Raw genomic sequence first — 14590 nt, forward strand, 5'->3', positions numbered from 1 at the left:
TACCTTGCAAATGATAAAAGAGGCTGTTGATCCATATCTTCCGAAGACAGCAGTACTCTGTACATACTGCAACACAGCACTCTGCAGGGGGAGCAATTTCGAAGTTCTTTTGAAGCTGTAATTAAGGAGCATGAGAAACTCTGCCCACTACCCTAGATGTAACACACGTGCAACATCTTCCCCTGTCCACCTGCCCCTCCATATTACTTTTTGGCGCATCTTCCCTCATTTCCCCCCCCACCTTACTTTCTGACCACTCTGGCAAAAAAATACAAAAACCAACAGCCAAAAAGTCTCCTTTAGGAACCACCTTTCACAGTTAAAAAATAGAACTAAAAAAATGATCTTATAGACTCCATCTACTTTACATTTATCAGTAAAGTAAATAGACTCAATAAGATTTTCCAGCATTTCCAGTAGCATTTTGTGTTATGCTAATGGAAATAATGTAACGTTTAAATGCCATTCCAGGGACTGGAATGGGGGATAACGGCCCGGCAGCCCAAAGTATCAGCCCATGCAAAGCAAGGGTGGATAACAAGGGCTCCGGGCCATTATCCCCCTTTTCAGCCCATGCAATGGGGGATGAAGGCCATTAGCACCCCAGATTGCCAAAGCGGTACCCGGAGTGCTAAAAGAAAGGATTGTCCTTCCTACATCAGGATGCGCATAGCGTCCCGCTGTTGGAAGGAGCATACTATTCTAAGATGGCCACCATGGAAAGGGAAAATGGAGCTCCATACGAAGGCCCGTAGGGAGCTCCGTCTTCGCTTTCCATGGTGGCCTGTGGGAGGCAATGAGTAGGAGTGAATGCAGTAAGTAGGGGTCTGGGAGTGGAAATCAAAATGGGACGGAAAGTGGCGAGGAAGATGGTGGCAGGGATAGCAGGGGTACCAGGAGTTCAAGCCTGCTTTCCAACCCACCTGATTGGCTGGCTCCCCCGCCCACAGTGCTAATATACAATTGTATATTAGAGAAAAATATAAAACAACAGAAACTATTTTCTGCCCCAAATACCTTTCTCTAGTATGCAATAAGGTCATAATCTATGGACCTTTATAACTATCCACGGTTTCCACAGTAACTTTTCCATGCTATGGATCATTAAAATACCCGCATGGCACGTGCACACCATCGCACAGGGCAGCCCTTCTACCCTTTTAAATTTTATATTTGTAACATTCCCTCAATGCCTCCTTTCAAACAGTCACACATCCATCCACCAATCACTTCCAAAAACTGTATATATAACCCTATGACCATATTAAGCTTCCACACACCAATTGCCACTTAACAATCTTTTACAAATCTTTTGCATCTACATTTGCCGTACTTATACAAAAAGATTGAATATAATGCGTCTACGCATATGCATTGTGCAGCGAGAGAAGTGCATAAATAGAACAAGCAGTACAGATGGGCAAATGCTCATGAGAACCCAGGAGGTAAATGCCAAGGTGGGACGCCACTGGGTAACTACTTGAGCAGAGGAGTCCCAAGGGTGGGATGCATCTTAACCATAACATCCCTTTAACACATTTTTATTCTGTCAATTTAATAGGTTTTTTCTAGTGAACATTTTTCATGGTGTTACATCACTATATATAAGTTATTCATAATGTCTCTTTTCATATATATGAAAGAACTATAAACCTCCTTTAACAAACATATTTTGTGAAACATATACTTATGTCTGTTGTTATGAGCAGCACATGCTGGGGTTGGAAATCATCATTCAATTACCTACGACATAAGGCACACCATGACCCCAGCCAAACCAAACAACCCCTATTATTCACTGCACCTACCCTGCATCCTAGCCCAGTGTCCACTACACCCTAATAATGTAACCAATGCCAGTGCTCATGGCTTGCAACCATGGCCAGTCTGCAAATCTATGGGGCATAGGCTTCAGCCGTGCCTCATTCCCCAATTAGCAAATCAGATTACACATTTGCATTTGCCGAGGACCAGACCCACTACCGAGACACCAAATGTATATCACTAGTTTTTCTACTTACATTCTTACACTTTCGAAAAATAAAACACAATACATATTTCCAAAAACATGCTTTCAGGTCCTTTTGCGGGTTTGTTGTAGTCTAGTCACCTCTTCAGGCTGTAACCGCAAGCAGACATTTTTTTCCCATTCAAGACTACTGCTTCGGCCATGCCGCATGCCCCAATTAGCAAAATACAGTACACATTTCTCCTTGCTGACGGCCACGCCCATTGCCCAGACACCAATGTTATATCAATGTATTGTGTACTTACATTTTACACTTAAAAAAAAACACACAGAACATATTTGCAAAACCATGCTTTCCAGTTCTTGCTGACCCTCCTCGTGCATATTTGCTGCAATCACACCAGCACTTCAATCTGTACCCATAGGCATTTTTTTTTCTCTTTTGAACCTATCCCAATTTAAAAAAAAACTTTAATGCATAGCTGGTCTCTGGTGGCCATGCCCACTTTAACCCCATTACTGATCCCTCATAGTAATAGCCTGTAGCCAGATTGTCCGGTCATGACCCAGACAATCTGGCCACTATTCATGGCCACAGGCTACAACTCAGTCACCAAAGGTATATCACTATCTTTTGTACCTACATTATGACACTTTAAAAAAATAAAACATGGACACATTTGCAAAACCTTGCTTTCAGGTCCTTGCCAATGCTCCTTACATGGGTTTGCTGCAACTCCCTGCATGTTTTATTATTTCAAAAGTGTCAACATTTATGTACATACAATAGTCACATCAGTGGGTTCACACTTCATAAAATCCATTCAGACTTTGCACAAACATTCAAGGTTGGGTTTATAATCTTTCTGAAATCATTTGTCCTCAAACGGCAACAAGGTTATAAGCCACATAAAAATGTTGAGACCCCACCTCTAATTTTGCCCCCTCTTGACAAAATCCCACCAAACGTTGCAAAAACATTCATATCTAGATCAGTCAAATGGCACCACATTTATAAGCCTTTACAATATTTTGGGACCCCCTCTCTAATTGTGTTCCCTCTTGACAAAACAACACCACTCTTTGCAAAACCAATCAGAATAAGGTCTAGAATTAAATTGCAAAATGTCATGCAGTTTCACTGAGTGGCGCCAAAGTTATAAGCCATCCAAAACTGCTTTTCACCAACCCTGTAATGCAGAAATAAGCATACATGCCCCCAAACATCCCAGAAGTCCGCGAACATCACAGGACAGCCCGGACTGTTTGCGGACATCGAAGAAGAAACACGCCCATTTTTTTGTCTTTTAATGGTTATATCCCATCCCAACCTCATCACCCCTCACCTCCTCAGAAATTGTTTCATTAGTTTAACAAGTGAAATGTGTTTTTGAATATGTTTTTACAGTGATGTTTGCGGACAACGGGTGCTGTCTGCGAATCCAAGATGGTGGGCGTTGCCCAAAAATGTAACGCACCTTACACTTTTCACCATCCAATCAGCGGGAACAGGGAAGTGAGTCCGCGGACCGAACCCAGATATCACAAATTTTATTTCACCTACTTTTTGGCCGTTTTACAAAAACTACTGGAAGGATTTACATCAAATTTACAAAAGCACGCTTTCGGGACCAAGCCGGCTCTCCTTCCGCAAATTTGGTGAAATTTCATTCAGCGGTTTAGGCTGTAGGTGTGAGCTACATTTTTTTTCCATGGCATCTTTGGGAACAACAACTCATTTTGGGACCCCCCTATAACTTTGCCCCCCTTGACAAAACCTCACCAAACTATGCAGAATCATTCTGATGGGGCCCTATACTTTTTTTTGGAATGTTTTGCAAGGATTCATCCGGGGGGTCAAAGTTAAAAGCCGCCTAGAAAGTGCTCTTGCTGTGGGTTGAGCAACTTAACCATAACTACAGAGCTGCTACTGCAGGCCCTGTAATATATATGTTAAAGGTTAAGAATGCCCAAGCAAAGACATTAGATGATGGACTACTTCCAACGAGTTGTGCATGAAAATGAAACACTTTTTTAAAAATTATTTGTCTTTATTAAGGTTTTCAGAATCATTTCACACAACTACATAAACATGGTTTGGAGTATTTTGTGAACATCAACTTTTCATATCTTATCCATCCCCAAACAACACTTCAATACCTACAAACAGTGCACTCCCCCCCCGAAATGGAATCTCCTACAGCATTTATCGATATCCATTGTTCTCATGGTCATGGCGGATGTAAGTCTGTTCATTCGTTGCCCAATGATGAATTGGCCGCCTGATTGAGGTACTGTCTGACATGTATTAGGGGCCTACTCGGGCGGGAGTCATTTCAATTGTAAGTTAAAGTTTTCTGGACGTGGTCAGTAAGCCCCCAGGATCTCGGACCTTGATCTTGAGAAACAATCACTTATGAATTAGACATATATTTGTTCATGAATCCACCCCACAACAGTTTGTTCTGAGCAGATTTCCCATGGGGGGCTGCAATTATCTTTTCCATTGTACGAATGTTGGCAGCAAAGTTTATCCATTATGGCTTTCCCGGCACCTTAGCCCCTTTCCACTGCATCACAAGGCAAGCCCATGCAGTGAGTAGGAGTGGTGCTGCGAGCCTAGTCATTCGCCTGCGCTCTCCTTTACACTCCTCCAACCCAAACAGCATGAGAAATGGGTTGTTAGTATGTGGGACCCCGTCCAATTCCCTGATCCATCCCAAGACTTAGTCCCAAAATATCTTAATACAAGGTATCCCCACCACATATGCCAGTATTCCGCCCTCTCACTACATCGACGCCAGCACAGAGGACTCGTTGTCTGAAACATCTTTGATTATCTATGCGGATCATATTACCATCTATGTAGTAGCTTAATGGCATGCAACTTGTACTGGCCCGCTTTCGATATCCGTGTGGACCCTTTGCATATTTTCCCCCACAAGTCAGGATCTATCTCTGAGCCAAGATCCTTTTCCGTCTGAGCCTCAAGTTTTCAGCTGATCCCTTCCCTGCATCTATTAATGCTCTATAAATGGTGGAGATTAGGCCCTTGGAGTCCCTCTTTTTGTCTAGAAGCTCCTCAAAGGGGGTAAGATCTCTCTGGATTTTCTCTTTCCATGTGTCCCTCGTGAAGATTCCCTTAAGTTGAAGGAATGGAAAGACCAGCAGGGGGCTATCCCCAGTTTCTCCTCTAATTCCATGATCGTAACAAATCTGCCCCCCCTCCAGAGTTGACCCACTCTCTCGGGACCTGCTTCAAACCACAATTGGAATCTCTTGTGATTAGGAATGTCTCATTGGACCCCCAGGGCACAAATATAACTCAGTGGAGATGACCCTTTGCATACCAACCCCCTCCAGCCAGATCTCTCATATGGTATCCAGTATCGGGCGGTCTCTGATTCCTCATATACGTTTGTTTCTCTGACCCATAGCCATTCCGCAACCGTAGCTGGGGTTAGGTTGAGGTTGTCTAAGTCTATCCATTGGAGTCCTTTCTGCCCTCTCAGATGGGGGAAAAGCACCCTTAACTGTATTGCCTCGTAATACTTCTGCCGGTCCGGCAGCCCCCCCCCCGCCTTTACACACCCATCTTTATTTTTGCGGAGTGTTCGGACCTATCTTTCCCTGCCACGGAATTTTAAGGATTGTACTTTTCACTTCACCAAAGAAGGGTTTTGGGAGTTGGATCGGGAGCATTTGGAATGGATATAAAAATCTGGACAGACACACCATCTTCACAGCGTTGAGTCTCCCAAGCCAAGATATGGTGAGTTTTCTCCATTTTTCTAGATCAGCTCGGAAGTTTGAAAGAAGAGAGGGGAAGTTGGCATTGTACACGGAGACCAGGTCTCTCGTCAGATGTATCCCCAGATAGCTAAGGGTGTCACCTCCAATCATTAGGCCCAATGGGGCAAATCTACCGTTCACTCCCTGATCGGAATTCTGCAGCGGGAATAAAATTGACTTGGCCCTGTTAATCTTGAAACCAGATAGTTACCCATGCTGCTCTATCATGTGGATTGCTCTAGGTATGGATGCAAGAGGGTTCCGTACATGTAAGGGCAGGTCGTCTGCGTATAGTGCTACTTTACATTCCCTCCAATCCACCTTAAATCCCTCTACCTGTTGGTTTCCTCTAAGTTTCAGTGCTAGGGGTTCGAGGGAGAGGGCAAATAATATCACAGAAAGGGGGCAGCCCAGTTGCATTTCTCTACCTAGTTCAAACCAGAGGGAGTACTCTCCATTAACAGTTATCATTGTTTTGGGGGATGTGTACACTGCCTTCACACCCCTTTGAAATCTTGCGCCCAGTCTCACTTTGCCCAGTACCGCCTCAAGAAAACCCCATTCCACCCGATTGAATGCTTTCTCTGCATCTACAGAGAGGAGGATAGGGTTTCCTTCAATATTCTGTAACTCGTGGATTAAGTCCAATGTCTTTCACATTGTGTCTGAGCCATGTCTCCCCATTATGAATACAACCTGATCTGAATGTATCAGGCGAGGCATGAATATTTCGAGTCTCGCTGCGATTACCCTTGTGTAGATCTTGGGGACGATGTTTAGTAGCGATATGGGGCTGTAGGATCCACATTTTTTGGGGCCCTTCCCCTCCTTGGGGATCACTGTAATAAGTGCCCGCGAGAAAGAGTCCGGGGCCACACCTGTTTCAAGAATATCATTAAACAACTCCACCATGAAGGGAAGGAAGGAAGAGAGGAAGGACTTGTAGAAGCCCACGATGTAACCATCTTCCCCCGGGGCCTTCCCTAGTGGCAACCTCTTCACGGCCCTCTCAATCACCTCAGCAGTGATCGGGGCACAGAGTTCTCCAGCCTCCTCACAGGAGAGAGTCGGCATCCCTAAGCTCTCCATGTATTCATCCATTCTCGACCGCATGGGGCCAGTCTCAGATCTATATGCGGACTCATAAAAAGTTGCAAACTGCCTCTGGGATTCCCCCTATTTCTGGGCTCTGGGCACCCCCTCCCCTTCTATGGATGCTACCATCTTCTCAGCACGTTGTCTCCATAGTCTGGTGGCCAACAGTGCATCCAGCTTGTCCCCCTTCTCATAAAACATCTGTTTAAGAAGCTGTAGTTTCGAGTGATCTGACCTTCTTCTAAGTTTTGGAGTACCTCCCTCTTTCGTTTGGCTTCCAGGACTTTTTCTTCCCTCCTCTCTGTGTCATTCCATGCTACTCTATCTAGGTGGGCTATCTCCTCCCTCAGTCTACCTCTATCAGAGCCTCTCTCTCTTTTTGATGGCCCCTTCCCTGATCAGGATCCCATGCCAAGTCGCATTTCCTGCCTCCCACAACAGTGTGCTTGATATCTCGCCTGTATTGTTCGTTTTAAAGTACTCCCGTATTTCCCCCTCCATCTCAGTTCGAAAGACTGGGTCTTCCCACAGTGATTCATTACATTTCCACTTGGAGCCCTTGTGCGGAAGGCCTATAACCATGTCATGGTCGGACGATGCAATTGGTGAGATCTCTGAAACCATCGCTACCTCCCAAAGGTTGCCTGTGACGTGCAAATAATTAATCCTGGTGAAGGTGCGTTGGGGCGTCGAGTAGAAGGTGTACCCCAATTCATTCGGGTGGAAGGCCCGCCATGTATCTCCTAGTCCATAGACGTCTAACATATCCATGACCGCAGCTCGACCCCCATCTTCTGGGTTTCATGTGTCTAGGTGACCCACTTGCCTGTCTAGATTAATGTCTGCCCAGAGGTTAAAATCTCCAGCCAGGATTACATTCCGAGGCCTCCAACATTACTTTCGGAGCATTCTTTGCAGAAATCGGGATTGGCCCGTCATAGGGGAGTATGCCGTTGCCAGCATGAAGGTCACTTTCTGAACAGTACCCACAATCTTGAGAGCTCTCCCTTCCACATCTGCCCATACCTTGGTCACCTTCAGATTCAGTCCCCTTTTAATGAGAATCCCCACCCCAGCCTTCCTCAGGGGGTCCAAACCCCAGTATTCCATCCCAATTCTCGGTCCCAGTATTTTACGTTCCTCCCCTCGTGCATATTTGGTTTCCTGCGGAAACATCACATCAAGTCCCGCTCTTCGAAACTCCCTGGTCACTAGAGATCTTTTTGTAGGCAAGTTCAGTCCCTTAACATTAAGCGTTCCCACCCTGAGAAGGTTGCCCATTTGATTGCCTCGCTCTATCGTCATTTCCTTCCCAGTGCATCTGTCGACCCGCTATTAAGCTCAGACGGCAACGCCCATATTTCAGTATTCACACCACCACTTGTTGCTTGTTTGATGAAGATCCTGTTCTTACCCTTTCTCTTCACCCCTCCCCCCCCCATAAAGGTGTCCGATACTGCCTGCTTAACTTCACCATGCCGAGTTCGGACGACCACCAGCAGAGACCGGCAACCCCTCGGTCCTTTCATGAAACAAACTAATTAACATTGAACCCCTCCTTGTTGCCACCCCCCAAACATCACACATCCTCCTAAATCCCCAACAATTCTCACCCCAACCGAGCCTGATTAGCTCACTGGTCAACTGGACTGCTGCGGTCCGGGATGTCCATTGGTCCTCATTAGCCACCTGAGGTGCGGGCATCAACACTTAGTGCACCATTTGTGTGGCCACATGTCCTCGGGTCCAATGGCTCCCTCCAGAGTGCACCAGGACCCAGTTCACTCAGGGCACTGCTGTGGGATCCTCAAAATGGTTCACCCTGGGCTAATCCCCATGAAGTCTCACGTGGGTCTACATTTTCTGTGTAGATGTGTTTCCCCCCTGCCCACTCCTTGCAGCACTCACACTTCTCTGGATGGCTCTAAAGTCTTCAGTGCGGAGGGCTAACATGCGGTCTGGTCACTTTTTCCCCCCTTTGGGATTGTTCTATTACCCCTGTGGTGGGCACATGCCCCTATATCGGGGGCCCACACCACAATGGGGTCGGTAAGTTAGGGGGTTGGCGGAGTCCTTCTCTTCGAGGCTGTTTGAGTCCTCAGAACTCTTTATCCTCCCAAACTCTCATCCTGTTAGTACTGCTCCTATGTCAGGTATTCGTCCTTTCAACAGGGGTTCTCCACACAGGGGAGTAGTTCCGGGTGGGGGGGCGGTCTGGCACCCACCCTCTCTGATCACTGGACCCTCCTCATTGATAGGGTGATTCCCGGGCTCCACTCCTTCTCTTTTAGGGCTTGTCCCTTCCAGGAGAACTGTTCACTTCGTGGGGTGGATTCTTAAATGCTCCTGTGCTCTCTCTGGTGAATGTCTCAGAGGAGGACACACGCCCCAAGACTGGAGGCCCAACTCTCTCACTAACCTGGGCTGCCGTGTTGTCCCAATGGTCGGTAGGCACAGCTCGGTTAATGTGTGGCAAGGGGTATGTTCTTGATGATGAGGCTTTACAGGTAAGCGGCCCCTGCTCCCCCAGGGGATATGGGACTGCTTGTTGGGGTCTGCCACTAACGCTCCGCTACTTCCCTTGCTGTAGGCGCTCCCCATGAGGAAAGTGGGCTCCTTAGCTTGGATGAGGGAGGTCCAATGCCCTAAACCCTTATGGCCCCAGTCGTAGGCACAGTCTGTGGGCCTTCACCTCTTTATGATGTGCGACCTGGTATCAAATGGGCAAGGGCAGCCTGTGTGGTGTAGTGTGGTTGGGGGTACTATTATTGCACAATTGTCTCACACTTTAGATATCCATGCTGGCCCAGGGTGAGGGACCACGTTGACTCACAGAGGCGTAGCGCGTCTGTCCCCGCTCACCCCTAATCCCCCGCAGTATGCAGGCCTTCTCTAATTGACCTAAAACAAAAAGGTCTGCAACTGTTGCGGCATGGGGCAGTGTGAGGCCTCCTTCGGGGACCAGCTTTTCAGATGGAACGTCGCAGAGTTCCAGAGGCGAGCGGGTCACAGCACATGCAGCATTCCCCAGTGCTGGGCCTCACATATGCCTGCTGTTAATGGCTTTTGGATCAGGATTACGAGCAACCACATGGCTTGCTTATTCTGCCCGACTTCGTTCGGGAGGGGTCTCACTTTATAACAGTCACTCACCTTTCAAATGCGGAAATGCCACCTTTCGACGGGAGCACGCAGCACTGCATCCTCCAGGAGCGTTGCTAGGGGAGGGCTAAGGAGGCTATAGCCCCTGATCTTTTGGTTGTAGCCCCGGATAGAATCTCAGGAGCTACAGCCAAAAGACTAGCTAGCCCCCAGTCCCAACAGTTCCGACATCAGCTTAGCCCCGGGTCTTTTCCAGACCTAGCAACTCCCCTGGCATCCTCCGTCCACGACGGGGGGGGGGTCCATCACCTGCCTGTCGAGCCCCTCTCACAGCCTGCCAAGTCACACTAGGTGCAGGAAGAGCAGGGGCAGCACTTCTTCACAATGTCCTGTCCTCCGGCGGCAGAGGTCTCCCGTGTTGCTCCGCTTCAGCCTGCTTGCATCATTAAATCTCCCTCCTCTGGGTTACTCAAATAGCGGGGCACTGCAGTTCTTGGATAGCCCTGAGAGTCTGACACGCTCCCAGGTCACTATAGGTGGGGGGGGGGTCGAGGCATCGGCACTCCCACACTGCAGTGTCGTAGGACAAGTGACACCCTGTCTTATTCCACAGTCTGGCGTCGTTCCTCCAAATCACGCCGTTCTCTGTCGGGGGGGAAATCACTTTTGTTTTCGGCTTCTGACTTTTGACTGGTGTTCCAGGCTCAATTTACTCCGCTCTTTCACCCAGTATCCGCAGGGGGGGTTCCCACAGCCCATAGATGGCTCACTGCTGGGGTGGGTGGGTCCCAGTGGGGGCTCAAGCCAACTTGTGCGACCCTTGGGTCGGGAGCTCACGTGAAATGCCCAATATCATACGAATCATCATTAAGAACATTGATGTAACAATTTGGGCAAAGGTCCTTTTCATCTTTACACTCATAATCAGTTTCATTGAGGATTTTTTTCTTGTGTGCTTTAGTGCATAAATAGTGCAAAGCCACAAACACTATACAACTTTGTCACTTGCATAACAACAAATCTCTTATTGGTCAGTTTCAGACCCACATTTAGTAATTTATTTTTCTGTTAGGTGTAGTAGAGCTACCATTGCACAATTTCTGGCCCATCTTCAGTGCTGGTTGCTTGGGAGCCCGTGTTTTGCTCTGAATACCATCCAGATTTAGTATCGCTGACTCTTGCATTCGATCTGTCTATTTCTGACATGAACATATGCCGCCTGGTAGCCTTAATGGGTGTATACTAATTGACCTTTTCACAAATGACCTCGGGAGAATTGACTTAATTTATAAGGTCAATTAGGACATATATGTGTGTTATGTTTATGTTTATTGAGTTTATATAGCGCTTAACAGAATAGCAACAGTACATAAGAAAGAAGCATATTTACAAACTTGAAACAAACTAGTGGTACAGCATATGGAACAATTAACTCAAAAGGAGGGGGAGGGAGGGAAGGAAACCCCTCGCAACCCTCCACCCAATCCAAAATAAATACGCAAAAACCCACCCAATCTCCTTATATCATTTATAATCCAAAACCAACCCAATACATAAATAAAAAAACTAAAATAATATAAAGGTCAATTGTGCAGAAGGTTAATTAGGACCACTATAATTATCTCTATTAGGACAAAAGGACAATTGTAAAAAGTCAATTTGGGTAATACCGCATTGATTAATCCATCCCATATGGCACTCTCTACATCTTGATTCTGAATGATTGGGTGGCCGAATCTTCTACACATGTAGCTGCTCTTCTCCCATTCTCTAACACAAGACAACACCCATGACATTTCTTAGGACCCATGCACATCATATACCAGACAGCTCACTGCAGGGCTTTTACCATTCACATGTATCATTCATGTGCATGGTCTTTGTCTGAACTCAGTAATGAATTCCATTGGCAGGCAAATTTTATTTTACTTTTTATTTTATCGGGAATATTTGATAAAGCCTGAACCTTGCTTCAAAGTGACTACCAGAGTGTTGTGCCATTAAAAGTAAGACAGACGAACTTTATAAAAATAAAATACAGCAACATAACAATTACACAAAACTCATACATAGCACTTTATTGATGGTTTAGCCTGTCATACTGCCCAACTAAATAATGTCCTTTCATCAGTCAAAGCCTGCAGGATTAGCAAAATAATACTGTGAGAACAGGCTTATTCTGTGTTGAGCTACATACGTGAATTAATCAGGGTAGGCAATTTCCAGCTACCTCTTGAAACACAAGGGCACCGTTAACAGGGTCCAATTCTTTGGAGTAGTGCACATCTCAAACCTATAGCTGAAGACCCAAATCATCCCTGGTTGTCAAATCTAGCCATTCATTTCTCAAATTTTGGGAAAAGTGCAACCCTTCTTTCAAGAGCGCTACATAGCTAGACCTTTTTGTGGGGTCGTGTTCATCCCACTGCATACCTTTCTAAGAGCTCGGGCCTAAGAACATTGCCTCCTTCTTACAAAATGTCCAATCTGCAAGTGAACATAGCACGCCCGCTCCTAATTTAGTATAGAATGTAGTATAGCACTCATGCTTAAACACCTGTGGTTGACTGCTGGTTAACTCTAAAATAGAACTCGAGGCATCAGAAATCAGCCACAACTCCCTTTGTGCACACCTTTCCGATGATACAAAATCGCCTTGCACTCTTGCATAACCCCTCTGTGAACTTTGATTCAATGTCCAGCCTTTCTTGAGAGCTCTGCCTGCAGATATGAAACTCAAGGGGGACCAAGTTATCTCCTAGATCTCCAAAACCGTGGGGTTCCTTCCACACAGACACATTTGGTTGAACTATCCAATCCGACCTTTGGAAGACTATTTAAGACGCATCTGTTCCCAGACCTGGTGTACCGTATTGAAGAAACATGTTTGGCCACTGCCAACAAGTTCGTTGCCCAGTAATTTGTAGCATGCCATTATGATGAACCACTCTTATTATCCAAGCTGAGCCTTCCACAGGAATCTTTACTGAGATCTTCACAACTTAAAAAAGGAAACAGTCTAGTCAAAATGGAATCGGTCATAGGGGGTTGTGCAGGGTCAACTGCCACTAGCCAAAGAGTTTGCACCTTCGAAAATGCTTCATGTAATCCAGCTTCACTCTCATATATTTGTAGAGCGTGGCCCCGCAGTTAAGTCAAAGCCTTTAATCAATCCCTTAAGTCATGTAGCAGGCGTGTCCTCAAAAACGCTTCTATTTCACTTGCTTATGGTCACACATATATCATGCAATTTTCTTGATCCCAACGAAGCATAATCTATGTTATGTGTTCATGTTTTCATGTCGCGTTTCAATTAAAGCTGCTGTTAAGATGTGGATTTTTCTTTAAATAAACTATTTGCAAAGGTTAGAAGTGCTCCGTAACTTCACATTGTCACCGATACCAGTCCATGACTGCTGACCTCTCAAGTGGCATCCAAGATGACAGTGCCAATACTTTCCGTGGAGTAGCATGTAAACAGTAATAAAGTGTGTCAGAGTCCAATGGCACGTGCCCGTACATTGATACCCTCAAGGAACACTACACGCCTTAAGTGTATGTGAATCACAGAACCTTTGTGCAGCCTTTTGTGAGGGTGAAAACTTTGTGGTGTACTCTGATAAAATTTGTGTTTGATTGAGCACGTGGCTGTATAGTCACAGTCATTCATTATGCACATTTCGGTTGGTAGTATCATGGAACGTTCAATATTGGGCGAGATTAACATTCTTTGCAAAGGCTTACACATGTCTAATCTGCAAATGGAAGAGTAGGAGAGATGTGATAGAGTTCTCTGACTGCTGTGGTTCATAGAAACACAAACTCACTTAGCATCTTAGTAAGACACAGGGAATGGTGCTTCTGATCTGTATGTATCAACATAAGACTTGAATAAAATGTCCACCAAGGCTGAATAGAGTACCACACTTATTGGGGGATTCTGCTGTATTTCTGTATTAGAGGGAGTGCAATGTGTTTCCCCAGGCCCTGTGAGCTGAAGGAACATACACGTCTTATTTAGTCTTCAGTTGTGGAGACTTCTTTTAAGGAATATTTCTGGCATAATGTGTCATGACTTTCATACATGTGGTAGTGGTTTGGCTCTGTGGAAATATGTGTCTACTACAGATATAAAGTCTGAGAGGTGTTTTTGCTGGGATTCCCCTCCTTGCTTTCAGACAAGCAACCAATCTGAAAGGAATGATGGCCAGAAGCGAACTAAACACAAATAGCACAGATTATGGAACTGTGCCATGCAGAAACAAAAGATGCCTAACCTGTCCACATATCAACATTTTGGGCACAATCAAGATACCCCATAGAGGGCAGGACTACAAAATGATGGGAGGTTTTACATGTGCATCCAAAAATATTGTTTACTTGACCATGTGCATGAATTGTCACAGACGTAGCTACTTTGTTAGGGAAACTAAACAACCTCTACATAAACGCATGAACCTCCATCGTCAAAGTGTGACGCGATGTACTAACAACAAGAGTACAGTGGGTGAGAATTTTTCAGATGCTAATCATACCCTTGAGGATCTCAGGATTGCTGTACTCTGGGGTAATTTCAGGGCTGACAAAGCCAGAGAGACCTATGAATTCAAATGCATGCATGTTTTCAATACA

This window comes from Ambystoma mexicanum, chromosome 2q (genome assembly GCF_040938575.1).
Source record: "Ambystoma mexicanum isolate Mex_15411 chromosome 2q, UKY_AmexF1_1, whole genome shotgun sequence".
Taxonomy (NCBI): Eukaryota; Metazoa; Chordata; class Amphibia; order Caudata; family Ambystomatidae; genus Ambystoma; species Ambystoma mexicanum.